The following is a 14289-nucleotide window of genomic DNA, read 5'->3' on the forward strand; positions in this document are numbered from 1 at the left end:
CTGTTGAAGCCTTCTCCCGAGTTGAGCCACTTGGTCTTGAAGTCGGCGCAGCTCCTGCCTCATGCCTTCATCTTGAGGTGCTGATTCATTAGTCTGCAAAACTGCAAACTTGTTGGTGTTAGCTATAGTTGGCTCTTCGTTCGCCGTTGCGTGGTAGCAGGACACCCATCCGGTCGGCCGGATTGGCGTGCTATTGACGAAGGAGGCAGTAGGTCCCGGGAGCCGAGTTTGCTTGCTTGAGTGCCGCCTCTTCCAGTACTCCCGCATGATCATGCGACGCACCAGACTCTTGATCTTGCCCGGCTCGTGCGCCCACTCGTCGGGGAACACGTCGTACGGCGGCTCCAACGTGCTGGGGTAGGTGAACACCTTGTCGAGAACTACTCCCGTGTCGAGGGACCAGTCCTCATCCGGGACTGTGCTCTGGGCGATGCGGGAGCTGATCTGTTGATGTAGCCGCTGCACCTTGCGGTACTTTCTCCTGTAGTTGCGAAGCAGATGAGGACTTGCGGCGTGGCGGGCGAAGGACATCTTCCGTCGCAGATCGCCAGACGTGGCTTCAAGAGCTTCCAGGAGCTCGACTTCTGTGCGCTCGACCGCTGGAGCAGGCACTTCTTGAACGAGTGTTGGCGTAGGTGTACAGAGAGTCGTAGTCGCCGCCCTCCTGTTGACCGCCTTGACGCGCAGTTGTTGCGCAGCCCGCACGTCTCCCTTCATGTCGGCCACCACGGACTTCTTCAAGAGAGCCCGCGCCTATAACATCAAGTTGCGCCGCTCCTTCTTGGCCTTGGCCGAAGCTCTCTTCTGAGCTTTCCCACGCTGGACCGACTGGAATTGCGCTGGGTCCTGTGTCAGGTGCACGTAGGTCTTGTCGCGGTACTCGAAGACAGCCACGGGAGGAAACGGCCCGAACTGGATCAGGGTTGGCTCCTGGGTGTTGATGGCGACTTGGGCAGCCCCAGCTTGGTCAACGATCGTCGCCGGTGTGGGCAGCACTTCGGCCTTGGTGACGACGGCTCTTCCATCTTCCGCGGGGATCTCCACAGGTGGGAGGTCGCCGAACTGGATCAGCTTGGTGTGGGCAGCTCCTCCAGCTTTCTTGAGGATCTCCACAGGTGGGAAGTCTCCGAACTGAATCAGGGAGCACGCCTGAGTCTTGACAGTAACGGACGGTCCTCCTGCAGAAAGGGGACTCCTCGTCAGGACAGCTCCACGTCCCAGGACACCATGCATCATGCTGTGTTGGTTGGAGAATGGCGAAGACGAATCCGACGACCATTGCGCAGCAGAGATGGGAGGAGAACCAAGTCCCACCGGGCGTGCCAGTTTGTTTGGAGAGAAAATTCGCACATGATTTTCTCTGTGCAGAAAATAAAGAAGCGGGCGTGCCAGTGTATATAGAAATACACAAAAGAAATAAGAGACGGGAACACAAGTTTTATTCATATTTTTATAAAATACAAATAAGATTCCCAATACAAATGCGCTCCGCAGACAGCCTGCTGGCGGTGATCTGACTCAGGCGACATGGTCTTCTAGTTCTCGGGGCCTCAGAAAGCTCCCGGTTAATTACCTCCGCAAGTCTAACTTGCTGGAGTACCTCCGATTCTGCTGCTGTGGTCGTCATCATCAATCTTCGCTCGTATTCTCCATGCATGTGTGGTGGTGGTAGTGGTGTAGATGGCGTCGACGTCATCCATGGCCTCGTCGGTCCATGAGCGGTGCAACGTCACCGGGACATCAACGACGCCCGCCTAGGTCGTCTGGCCTCGTCGGTCTCGGACAGCGTCATAGTCGTAGTAGAGGTGGGTAGTCGATGCAGAGTCGGCGAGCTGGACGGAGTTGACGAAGTGTCGTGGCAGCAGATCGTAGGCAAAGTAGTTCTGCGGGAAAATTCCCATCCGCAGGGCACTTGAATCTTGCAATGCAGCTTGTTCTTTGGTGGAGCACGTGCTTGCATGGCACTGTATCTTGCTTGCTTCTCTACAGGTGCACTTGCACGGTGACGGCGCGTGCCTGGGCTTGCATGTGGGCCTCGGCTTCTCGGCTCCACGCGTGGCCTTCAACATGACACGGCAGCCTGACGTCAACATCACCGGCGCCGTCGTCGCCACGGCTTGCCACGGCGTCCTTGCGGCGATGTCGGTGGCGGCTCCGTGCCGGCCTCGTGGCGCAACACCGGCTTCGTCGCTCGGCGCTTCAGTGTCCTCACGGTGCCATCGGAGGCGGCGGCAACTCGACCCCGTCATCGGCCGGCAGCCGGGCTCGGAGTCGTACCGGGGTGTCGTCATCGCCGGCCATCTCAGTGTACTCGCGGCGCCGTCGTCGTTGGTCGGCAGCCGGGCTTGGCGATTTTGGGTGGCCGGTAGTGGCGCCAACGTCGGCTGGCGGCCGGGCTCGGTGTGGTGTCGTCGCCGGCCGGACCTTTATCATCTGCTCGGCGTCTCCGTCACGTGCTCGTACAACACTTCTTCGGCGACATGGATGGATGACGACCCGGCGAACACCAGTGGACGTGTGTGTGCATGCAAAACTGTAGAAGAATTGGGAGAGGATAGAAGGTTAACCTGCGGCGCTTCCGAAGACGAAGCGAGGCGCCATGGCTTCTTCCCCGGCTCCCCTGACTCGCTTCCCGGCCTCTGTTTGGCGTTGGCGAGGTTGACGAGGTCGCCGCCGGCGTGGTGTGGATGAAGGCGACGGCGGCGAGGAAGATGAAGACACAGGCGGACGTGATCTCCTTGGCTTCCCTCGCGCCTGCCTTCTTGACTCCCCCTCTCTCTGGAACCCGGAGCACGGAGGGGTAGGTGCCTTTATATAGGCCGGGTTCAGATGAGGCTTTCGCTAGGTTTGCCATCAGCCGCCGCCCGTTCTGTTGAGAGAAATCCGCTGGCGTGCTTATCCCCCGGCCCCTCGCGTGCAGAACGGAGTAGATAAGCATCCTAGGCTCATGGCCGCCCGACTTCACTGCATCGTGGGCCTGTCCCAGAAAACCCTCTTGTACACGTGCATGAGCAGCCAACAAACGCTTCTCATATCTTGTTACAAGCCAATGCGCGGAGGCGCCGTTGTCACCGCGAGAGACTTCAGGGGGTCGACTTGATGCTTCTGGAATCTTCTAAATTGCGCCGGCTGCCGCGTGGGCCCGGCCACATGGCGGTTCATCCACTTATCGTGCCAAGTATGAACAGGTGCACACAGCCTCTCGTACGTACGCGTCGGCCCTGCATATACGTATAGTAGCATGGGCTTCACACACACCATTCACGTGCATGCGTACCCTGCATGTTCTCTTGATTTGCTTGGGGCTTCACACGTTAGCTTAGCTCCCGTGATATCTACACAGCTAATCTTTAGTCTCTTTATATAATCAGCGTACAATGCAAATGATTGATAAATTTATATTAATGGACGCACAAAATTTCGTCAAACAAACAGGCTGAGGTGAAAACGCAGCAATATATACATGGCGACTGACAAACTGATAGCACTCATGCAGCCATGCTCTCATGTTCCTTGGAATCACAGTCTCCCTTAGGCAAAGTCCCAAGCATATGTGGCATGCACCTGAAGTGCCGCGTGGAGAAATGAAATCGATCCAATTCTCCGGTCTCGGTCACTTGGTGCACCATGGAGTTTCTATTCTCTTGGTTTGTGATGGCCTACCTCCTCGCCGGCGGCGAGGCGTTCGTGGACCTTTGGCTAAGGGTATGATGGTTCCTCGGCTAAGGGCGGCTCGAGGTGTGCCTGTGAGGCTGGCGGCGAGGGGGAGAGAGCGCCGCCAGGAGCCTGCACCCACCGGAGAAGGCCGGTGTACGAGTTCATCTCATCGTCGGCTGTCCATCTCGAGGAAAACTACGGTGACAAGTAGCAGAGCGACGACGGATCCGTCACGATGCAAGTACAAGGTTTATTTCTTGATTTGGTGTTGTGGTTGGTTATTGTTCAGTGTTCACTGTTGGTTCGTTTGCGTGCGCGCGTCTTGAGCTGGTCCCCGAAGACGGGACGGCAGCACCAAAAATGCCCGAGTTGCCTCTACTCTCCATTCGCCAGAACTGAAATAAAGGAATTTCGTCACTTCTCGGTTCTTGTGGTTGGCCATTGTTCATCGTTGAGTAATTCTTTCTTTGGTTGCGAAATTAGGTTGAGTACGCTCGTGCGCGCAAATGCTGTCTGAACAAATTAATGGGCTTTTTTTTTTGTCTGCCTATCTTGTAGAGAGTTTCCTAAACATCCTCCTAATGCTTATTTTTTTGAAAGATGGAAAAATCTATCTCCAACAACTTCTAATATGTACTCCTAATCTTTTAGGACTTCTAAACCCCTTTCGCGTAACTTTCGCTGCTATTGCCACATGCAACCGTCGCAGACCCTTGCTTGCGTGCTGCCGGCCATGGTGCCTGTCCGCGAACTCGAACACTTCCAAAGCGCAGTACAGGAGCCACGGGGAGTACTATACCCCGGGTCGTCGTCGCGGAACATGATTGGTCGCTAGCGGAGACGACGGACCAGGGGTGCGCCGCCTCCACCTTGTCCATGTCCTCCAGCGCCATCACGGAACTCGCGTAGGACGCCACGGCCGCCGCGGAGCTCGTGCAGCCTTACCGCCGGAGTTCGCGAGGCTTGCCGCGGAGCTGGCGGCGCAGGCTGCCACGGAGCCACCATACCGCAAACCTTGCGCCGCCTCACTAAGCAGCTCGCAAGTAGTATTTAGACACATGATGAGCACGGGCAAGTAGTACGTTGTCAATGTCCTACTCGTCGTCGTCCTCGATGCACTTCTTGGTGAGTACAAGCAAGTAGTACTTCATGTCGCGTTGCCTGAATTCCACCAGCAGCAGTGCAGCACGCCGCGCGGCTAGAATCTGTTTTTTTTAGGAACTATTGGAGATGATTTTCTTTTTTTTCTCCTAAAACCTTTTTAGGAGTTGGTAAACATGGACTTTTTAGAAGAAATATTTAAAGAACTTTTGGAGATGCTCCGCATGCATGGCTGACAGCGAAGCTGGTTAATTATTAATTACTTTCACTTTTCACACTCCGCTCGATCTGATCAAAATCATGTCAGGGATGAACTCCGGTCGATCCACACCACTCTCGGTAAGTGAAAAGCTTTCGGACCAATCTTGGAGGCCCACTTGGCAGTGTTATAGGTGCATTAGGCCAGTCTCAATAGAGAGTGTCATATGAGGGTTATGAACATTAAATATTATGCCACATCAACAAATTTATGAGAAGAGAAGAGATGGAATGTCATGAAATGAAAGAGAAGGGTGATCACCATGACCCTCCGCTGGTACAGTTCTCAAATTTACAGTCTTGGTAACCGTGCGATGAACCTCTCCACTGAGGCTGGTCTTATAACATCTGACCATAACAATAATAAGATCAGTACAAGATAATCAGCCAGCAGTACTTTTCTCTCAGAACAAATCAGCCGCCAGCTATCAGCCAGCAGTACTTTTTTCTCAGAACAAGCCAGCACCAGCAACCAGCCACCAGCCAAACGAACAGAACGAATCTTGCTTTTCAAGAAAAAATATTGCATGCACCTAGCACACAACATTGGACATTTGCTAAAAAGAATAATATTGTTTCTTCAGTACACCTTTTTGCCGGTGTTTTCCCTTGTGCAAATCGCAGAAGACGTACATATAACATTTTTTTAAGTAGAAAAAGGATCCGCACGCAACCAAGTTTTAATAATATTCTCAAATTATATGCCGATTATTAATAATAGAGGAAAATTACACAAATGTTAGGAAGTAATCAAAAGCAAAGTTTATTAATTCCTCTCCATTTTTTTTTGCATAAATATGCAAGGCGATGACCTCCAATGTATACACTGTGACATGTAGTTTCGCTATCAAGTTGGGATCAAATCTTATATCAGGGGCTGCGCAATAATATATTGTTTGTTTCACCGTGTGTCGTGTCCAGGATGAATATAAGGTTATTATCGTCAATGAAGCATTTGAACTTACGTAGGTAAAATCATCCGTTAGGTGTTCAAAGTCCAAAACCTGCGCTCCGGATCTGGTGTGTCCGTGTGTGATAATATATTGTACCACCTTGCTCAACTAATTTCATGCTAGAAACAAACATGTTGATCAACCAGTTATATCAAGTGGATCTCACTTTGTTTGAGAAAGAGAACTTTTTATATCTGCCAGGCTTTACAAAGCCAATTACAACTACTTGAAAACGAAATTTTCCTTGCGTGCCGAATTTCTCTGGGGTTTTTTCGTGTGCACACAGGAAAATTCGAATTTCTATGAAGGTGAGAACGCTTACCGATCTATCCTCACAATGCAAATGGACTTCTGCTTAACCGTGCAAACAATGAAACAATTAATCCTTAAGCCAACTCCACGAACTCTAAATACGAAGCCCGCGTACTGTGACGACAATTAGCTCTAAGAGCGGAAATTTTTTCTGGGTGCAGCAGTCCTGCAAACCCAAGCGGCAGCGTATCAAGTGAAAAATGTAACTCCTGTGCAACCTTTGCAAACTCTACGCAAGACAGACCGTAGGATACTCATCTAATGGATAAGATTAGAGATGAGATTAATTTGCACTTAAGCACCCGCACTCATCCTTGCTAATATCTTTTTCGCACTTAAACCCCACACCGTACGTCCGTCGGTCCGTCCGCCCGCCCGCCAAGCCCCGTCCTTTCGTCTGGCCGCGCGCCGTCGTCTTCGTAGGGCCGGCGCACTCCGCCTCGCTGCTCCCTACGCGCCTCCGCCCGGCTGTAATGCCCCGTGGCCGTGAAATCAATCCACGACGTGAGAAATCACAAGAGGAAGAGCAAATTCGGGGCGGGAAAGGGCGGAGGACCCTGTCACCCGAAGAACATCGAGTTCTTTCTCAGATTCAGAAAAGGGTACCGCGTCTCATACACGGCACAGGGTCTTAACCCTCTCTTGCCGCCACTGACCCGCAGGGCCCACACGCACGCCACACACGCGCCCACTAGTCAAAACGTAAACTTCACTCTACGCCTCCTTCTTACGCAGACGTCGACGCACGGGGCATGACAGCTCCCCCCGCCGAAGAACTGGCTTGACCCCAAGCCGGTGCAGTAGGATAACACTCTTTGACAACATAGTAATTCTCCCATGTTGCAGAAGCTTCAGGTAGCTTGTCCCACTTGATGAGTACTTGTGGTATGGCTGTATTGCCCTTCTTCACCAAACGCTGATCCAGCACCTGCACAGGTTCCACATCGACAGAATGCAAATCAATCAAAGAGGGAAGTTTAGAGTATACTGGGGTGAAATCTGGACGAAATGGCTTCAGCTGCGAAACATGGAATGTCGGGTGAATGAGACTGTCGGGTGGCAAATCCAACTTGTAAGCTGCCGCACCCACTCTCTCCAGTACTGAAAACGGGCCATAATACTTCAACGCCAGTTTAGGGAATGGTCGATTGACCACCGACGACTGAGCATAAGGTTGGAGTTTCAGCAGCACCTGATCACCTACTTAAAACTCCACATCTGTGCACTTGCAGTCTGCTGCTTGTTTCATGCGCAGCTGGGCTCGCGCCAAATTGTCTCTTAGCAAACTTGATTGTAGCTGTCTGTCTAGCACAAACTCAGCAATAGAAGCTGGAGGTTTAACTGTTGTCTCCACCATAGCCCCCACCATCGGATCATAACCATACAATGCCCTGAATGGTGTGCATCCTAAAGATGAATGAAACATTGTATTGTACCAGAATTCAGCTTGTGCTAACCAGGCTTTCCACTGACGAGGACATTGACTGACGGCACAACGAAGGTACATTTCCAGACATTGATTTACTCTCTCCGTCTGACCGTCCGTCTGTGGATGATAAGCTGTACTATACTTCAACTGCACCCCTTCCATCTGGAACAACTCTGTCCAGACCGTACTAGTAAAAACTTTGTCTCGGTCGGACACCATTGCATCCCGTGCAGTTTAATCACCTGATCATAGAGTACTTGTGCAATAGAAAGAGCCGTATAAGGATGTTTGAGTGGTATAAAGTGAGCATACTTTGTGAAGCGATCCACCACCACCAAGATGACGCTGTAACCTACTACTTTGGGGAGACCCTCGACAAAGTCCAAGGAGATGTCCCTCCACACTCCTTCAGGGACAGGCAGCGGTTGTAATAAGCCAGCTGGGTGAGTGTGAGAATGCTTGGCTTGTTGACAAATGCCACATTGTTGGACAAAAGTGACCACATCTCTCTTCAATCCCTTCCAAGCAAACATGTTGTTCACACGATGGAAAGTGGCTTTCTGCCCAGAATGTCCTCCCACTGGACTAGCATGCATAGCAGCAATTATCCTAGTCTGAATAGCTGAGTTGTGCCCGACCCAAATCTTGCCCTGATATCTGATGATCCCATTTTCCAACTCAAACCCATGTGCATCAGGACTGACCAAAGTTAAACGAGCCAGCAAGGATTGGGCCTCCTTATCAATAGCATATGAATTAGTAACCTCGTGAATCCATTGTGGCTGAACCGAAGAAACTGCTTGGATAGCCATCATATGGCCTACCCTGGACAGTGCATCAGCAGCTGAATTCTCTTTCCCCTTGCGGTAAACTACTTTAAATTGTAGCCCCATTAGCCGAGTCATAGCCTTTCGTTGCAACTCAGAGTGTAAGTTCTGCTCAGTTAGATATGCTAGGCTTTGATGATCAGTTCTGATAATAAACTCTCGACGCTGTAAGTATTGGCGCCACTTCTCAACTGCCATAATCAGTGCAAGGAATTCTTTTTCATAAATGGATTTGTGTTTGTGAGAATCACCAAGAGCTTTGCTCAAAAATGCAATGGGTCTGTCCTTCTGCATCAGCACTGTTCTGATTCCTATATCTGAAGCATCTGTCTCCACCACAAAGCTTTCCTTGAAATCTGGGAGAGCTAGAACAGGGGTGCTCACCATGGCCTTTTTTAATGCTTCAAATGCCATTTGTGCCTCAGAAGACCACTGAAAAAGCTTTTTCTGCAGCAACTGTGTCAATGGTTTAGCAATGCACCCATAACCCTTCACAAATCTTCTATAGTAACCAGTTAACCCCAAAAAGGCCCTTACATCTGTGACAGATTGTGGTACAGGCCATTTTAGCATAGCTTCAATTTTGTCCCCAGCAGTAGACACTCCTCTCCCAGAGATAACATGTCCCAAATATTCCACTTGTAATTGAGCAAAAGAACATTTGCTTTTCTTCATATAAAGCTTGTGTGCTCTCAGTGTTTCCAACACCTGTTCTAGGTGGGACAAATGACTAGCCAAGTCTGGACTGTAAACCAATATGTCATTCAGAAAGACCATGACAAACTTCCTAAGAAAAGGGGCCAGCACCTCATTCATGATACACTAAAATGTTGCAGTGGCATTGGTTAACCCAAAGGGCATTACCTTGAACTGGTAGTGGCCATGGTGTGTCTTGAAAGCTGTCTTGTATTCATCCTCCCCTTTCATCCTGACTTGATGGTAGCCAGATTTCATGTCCAGTTTAGTGAAGTAGGAGCTGCCAGCTAATTCTTCAATGGTCTCTTCGATTAGAGGCATAGGAAATCTGTTTTTTATGGTTAGATAATTCAGTCTCCTATAATCCACACAAAACCTCCAGGAGCCATCCTTCTTCTGAATGAGTAAAACTGGTGAAGCAAATGGACTTGTACTTGGAACTATCAACCCAGCATCCAACATCTCTCTTACTTGCCTCTCAATCTCATCCTTATGCAGAGGGGAATACCTATAAGGTCTAGCATTAACAGGAATTGCATTAGGTAGCAATGAGATAGTATGATCATAAACTCTCTCAGGTGGTAATTTCTTTGGATCTTGAAAGACATCCTTGTATGTAGATAACAACTGGTCGACTTGCTGATCAACATTGGTGGGCACAGGCTGATCTCCCGGAGCTAACAGCACCATAGCCCAGATATCATTGCCCTTCCACCATTTATAAACTTTGTCTGCTGGTAGGTGAGTAACCTCAGTCTGCCTAAGGCTGATACCCTGCAGCTTGATCTCAGTCTTCCCTTACTGAAACTGAAGAGTTTTGTGTTCCCAATCACATGTCATTGGACTGTTTTGCTTTAACCAATCAAACCCCAATATAGCATCAAAAGCTCCTATGTCCAAAACCTTCATATCAGTGTGTAATGTATATCCATCACACCACCAATGCAGCTGTGGAACCCAGTGATCAGAAACCAATACCTGCCCATTAGCCAATCTAACTGAAGTAGGACTGGTTGGAATTGGAGTAATCCCCACCTGCTGCAGAAACTGGGAACTGACAAAACTATGGGTACTACCACTATCCACCAGAGTAAGCATCACTTTGTTTTTAACCAGAGCCCTTAGTTTCAGTGTCTGACCCTGGTCAGTGCCAGCCAAGGCATTCAGTGATAACTGTCCAAACTCATCAGTAAGAGAATCCTTCAGTTCCAATTGAGCAACAACTTCTTCAGATAAGGGCATATCTAAGTCATTTACCACTATAGCATTTACCTGAGCCTTTGGTATCTAAGTACAGATAGCAGCATGAGTAGGGTCATACTTCTCACCACAATAGTAACAAAGGTTATTGGACTTCCTGTAATTCAGAAGTTGCCTTTCCTTGGACAAGGTGGGAGTAGGAGCACTGGACTTAGAATCCTGTTTAGCTGACCAAGACTGTTGTCTGGGAGGAAACAAGGATTTCTACTGTCGACCCTTCCCTTTCTCTAGAACATGTTGTTGAACTTTAGCCAGCATAATTGCTCTATCTACTGTCTGAGGCAGTTGAGATTGCACCACAGCTCCTATTTCATACTTCAAACCTCTCACAAACTGAGAGACGAAGAAAAGTTCCCCAAACCCTTCATTGTGCATACATATCTCATACTTCAAATTCTCAAAGGCAGTAGCATACTGTTCCGCAGTTGATGTTTGAGTGAGATCCAACAACTCCTCCATAGCATCCCTGTAATCGGAGGCTCCAAACTTTTCTACCACAGCATCAATAAATGACCGCCAATCAGCTAGACCATATTGCCTCTTGTACACTTGCAACCATTTTGCTGCATTGTCCTCGATGTGAAGTGATGCAAATGTGGCCTTCATGGCATCAGGCACATCATACAGAGAGAAATAGTCGAGACACTTGGATTTCCAAATCGTAGGATTAGTGCCATCAAAGCGTGGAAACGGTAACTTGGGAACTGGTGGTTTGAACTTCTGTGATCCCTCAACACCTGAACGCAAACCCCCATGTCCGCGGCGCAAGGGAGGGATAATAGGAGAAGTACCTTGGTGATTGCGGTGAAATGAGTTTTCTGCAGACGCCTCTGAAGCCGTGGGACTGTCTGGCTCTCGGAACGGACGTCGAGTGGAGTCCAGGGTCAATCTGGCCACTGCTTGACCCGTATTCTCAATTTGCTTGGTCAGAAGCTGTTGGTCCTTCATCATCTGCTCGACCACCTTGTTTGTCATATCATATTGAGCCTCCAACTTGATCTGTGTGTCGAGGATGTCGTCGACACGGGAGAATAGCAGATCGAAGTTGTTGGCCACCTGATCCCAACTTGCCTGATCCCGTACCGCTGCTTGCTCCATCGCCGAGAGAACGAATTGGGTCTGCACGGATGGCTTAGGGGGCGCCGTGGTGACTACACCGGAAGCAGAGCGAACACGACTCAATTTGATGGCACCCCGAGAGGCTCGAGCGCGACACTAAGCCGACGGAATGCAGTAATCACCCACCGGAACCCACAAACTGCATCAAATTGTTTGACACAGCGCCCGTAGTACAGACGCAATCGAGAAATTCCTCAGCAGCGGAGCAGCCGATCCCCTCTAGAACCCTAAGCGGCGAGAACCGTATGTGGGCGGCGGCGCCGGAACGGCTAACCGCCGATGCTGTGGGCGTCGAGATCGAACGGAACTTGACGAAGCAGATCGAACTCGCCGGAATGGCGGATTCGACTGGGGACGGACGAATTGAGCGGTAGCGTGCCAAGGATACTGAATCTGATACCAATTGTAATGCCCCGTGGCCGCGAAATCAATCCACGACGTGAGAAATCACAAGAGGAAGAGCAAATTCGGGGCGGGGAAGGGCGGAGGACCCTGTCACCCAAAGAACATCGAGTTCTTTCTCAGATTCAGAAAAGGGTACCGCGTCTCATACACGGCACAGGGTCTTAACCCTCTCTTGCCGCCACTGACCCGCAGGGCCGACACGCACGCCACACACGCGCCCACTAGTCAAAACGTAAACTTCACTCTACGCCTCCTTCTTACGCAGACTTCGACACACGGGGCATGACATGGCTCGACGTCGCTGCCGGCCGGAAGAGCTGCGCTTTCTACCATCTGTCGTCGCCGGCCGCCGCCGCGGCCGTGTCCCCGCCCGTGCGGGTACCTGAACGTCGTTAGGTTTTGGATTTTGAATCCTGAGCCATGACTCTCCTCGACTACCGTTGGCTGGAACAGCTTCGCCGACAGGAGCAACAGCCAGCAGAGCGGCGCTCCTCAAGTTCACAGCATGCATCACCATCATCCCACACAAGTACAGAACATACAGTCTTGTGGGAGGCCTCAGCTTGTCGAAGCTAGCTGTGGGAAGCAACCATGCACTACACGTTCCCTGGCCTGCCAATCGATATTGTAATCTGAAACTCTGAAAGATTGTGACTGCAAATATGCAATGGAATTGTACTGTGTTATCTCATTTGATAATGAGATTTTTTTTGAGTGAACAGGAGGAGCAGGAGCTCCTACTGGTTATATATATAAATTAAAATAGGTACAGAGTGAGTACAAAGCTTAAGAAACGTAAAAGGAAATAAAGAAAATGAAAAAGGTTACAGAGAAGCATCTAGCCATGAAGACATAGAAGATTGACGCGAAATCCTTACTCTTAGAATAACTAAGGCAAACACTTTTCTAAACTGACTCTTAACAGATAACAAGTCTGGTTGAATTCCTCTGAAAATTAGATCATTTCTTGCCATCCAGATGCACCAACTCATGATGATGATGATGTCCATGAAAAAACCAAGCCAATTTGATCCTTGAAAGACGATAACACCTGAAAGGGTTCAGCTGCCAAAATATTTAACTGAAAGATTGAGTCAATTTGATAATGAGATTGAGTCAAGTGGAACCATAAAATTGATGGCAAACATGTCTCAGATAAGAAGCTCTTGTTGCTGTTCAGATAAGAGCATACAAGTTTATATTAAACTGTTCCCAATACGAAAACAAACATGTCCGTTCAGGAATACATCCAAGTATAGGGATACAGGTTCAGAATAAAATTAAGTTCATAGTTCACGATGATGATGGCATGATCCATGGCGGCGACGACGGGACCAACAGCGACGATGGGTTCAACGGCGCCCGCCCGCTGGTCCTACGCAGGGTCCGTCGCGTTGGAATCTGAAACGTCGCACGTGCCGGATTCCATGGCGGCAGCGCGGCTGAACTCCAGAACGGCGGGAGGCGCAGCTCGACGCGCGTGCTCGGGCTCTCGGCACGTTGTTCACGGGAAGGCGCACAGGGAGCGGCTCGGCGGAGGGCGGCGGCCAGACGAAAACGACGACGGCGGCGGCGTGTTTTGTTCGCGAGACGAAAGGACTTAGGGCGTGGCGTTCAAGGGCTACGGCCAGCAGGGCTCCAAGCCTCCAACCCCCAACCACCGGCCGCATCGGCTGCACGCACAACTCTGGCGACAACACGACGTTCAAGAGGGCTCAAGGCGTACTCCAACGAATTGAAGGCGTCGAGTTCAAGGAATACCAGAAGTCCAGAACATGTCCAAGAACCAAGATGGAGGTGTCCAAGACGGCGACCGGGCACCGGCAGCCGAAGTGGTCGCCGGCCGGAGCCAGGGAAGTTCTTCCGGGAGCGCGACCTCATGACGGGCAACGAGATAGATGCCAATGCCCGACATTGCCGACGAACGACAAGCTGCTGCACCGCGCGTTCCTGCTGAGGGAGATTGCCACGAAGATACCGTTCGAGGAGAGCGCTGTGTCGGCGCTGTTCGGCACGGCGATGCGGCAGGTGGTGGCGTCGACAGTGGCTGAGTGCGCGCGCGCGCCCAGCCGCGCGTGGTGAGACGAAGCGGTGCGCGACGTCAGCGGTGGATCGGACATGGTGGACATCGCTGTGCAGTAGTTTGGGTGACATTCGTTCAGAAAATCTGGTGATAGATCATAATCAAATTACTCTGTGTTCCTCCTTTTGTAGATGCTGCTAACTCAGTCATGTTGTCATACGTCTTTATCAACTTTTCTGCGTTCAGTGC

The sequence above is a fragment of the Panicum virgatum genome, chromosome 9K, assembly GCF_016808335.1.
Source record: "Panicum virgatum strain AP13 chromosome 9K, P.virgatum_v5, whole genome shotgun sequence".
Lineage (NCBI taxonomy): Eukaryota > Viridiplantae > Streptophyta > Magnoliopsida > Poales > Poaceae > Panicum > Panicum virgatum.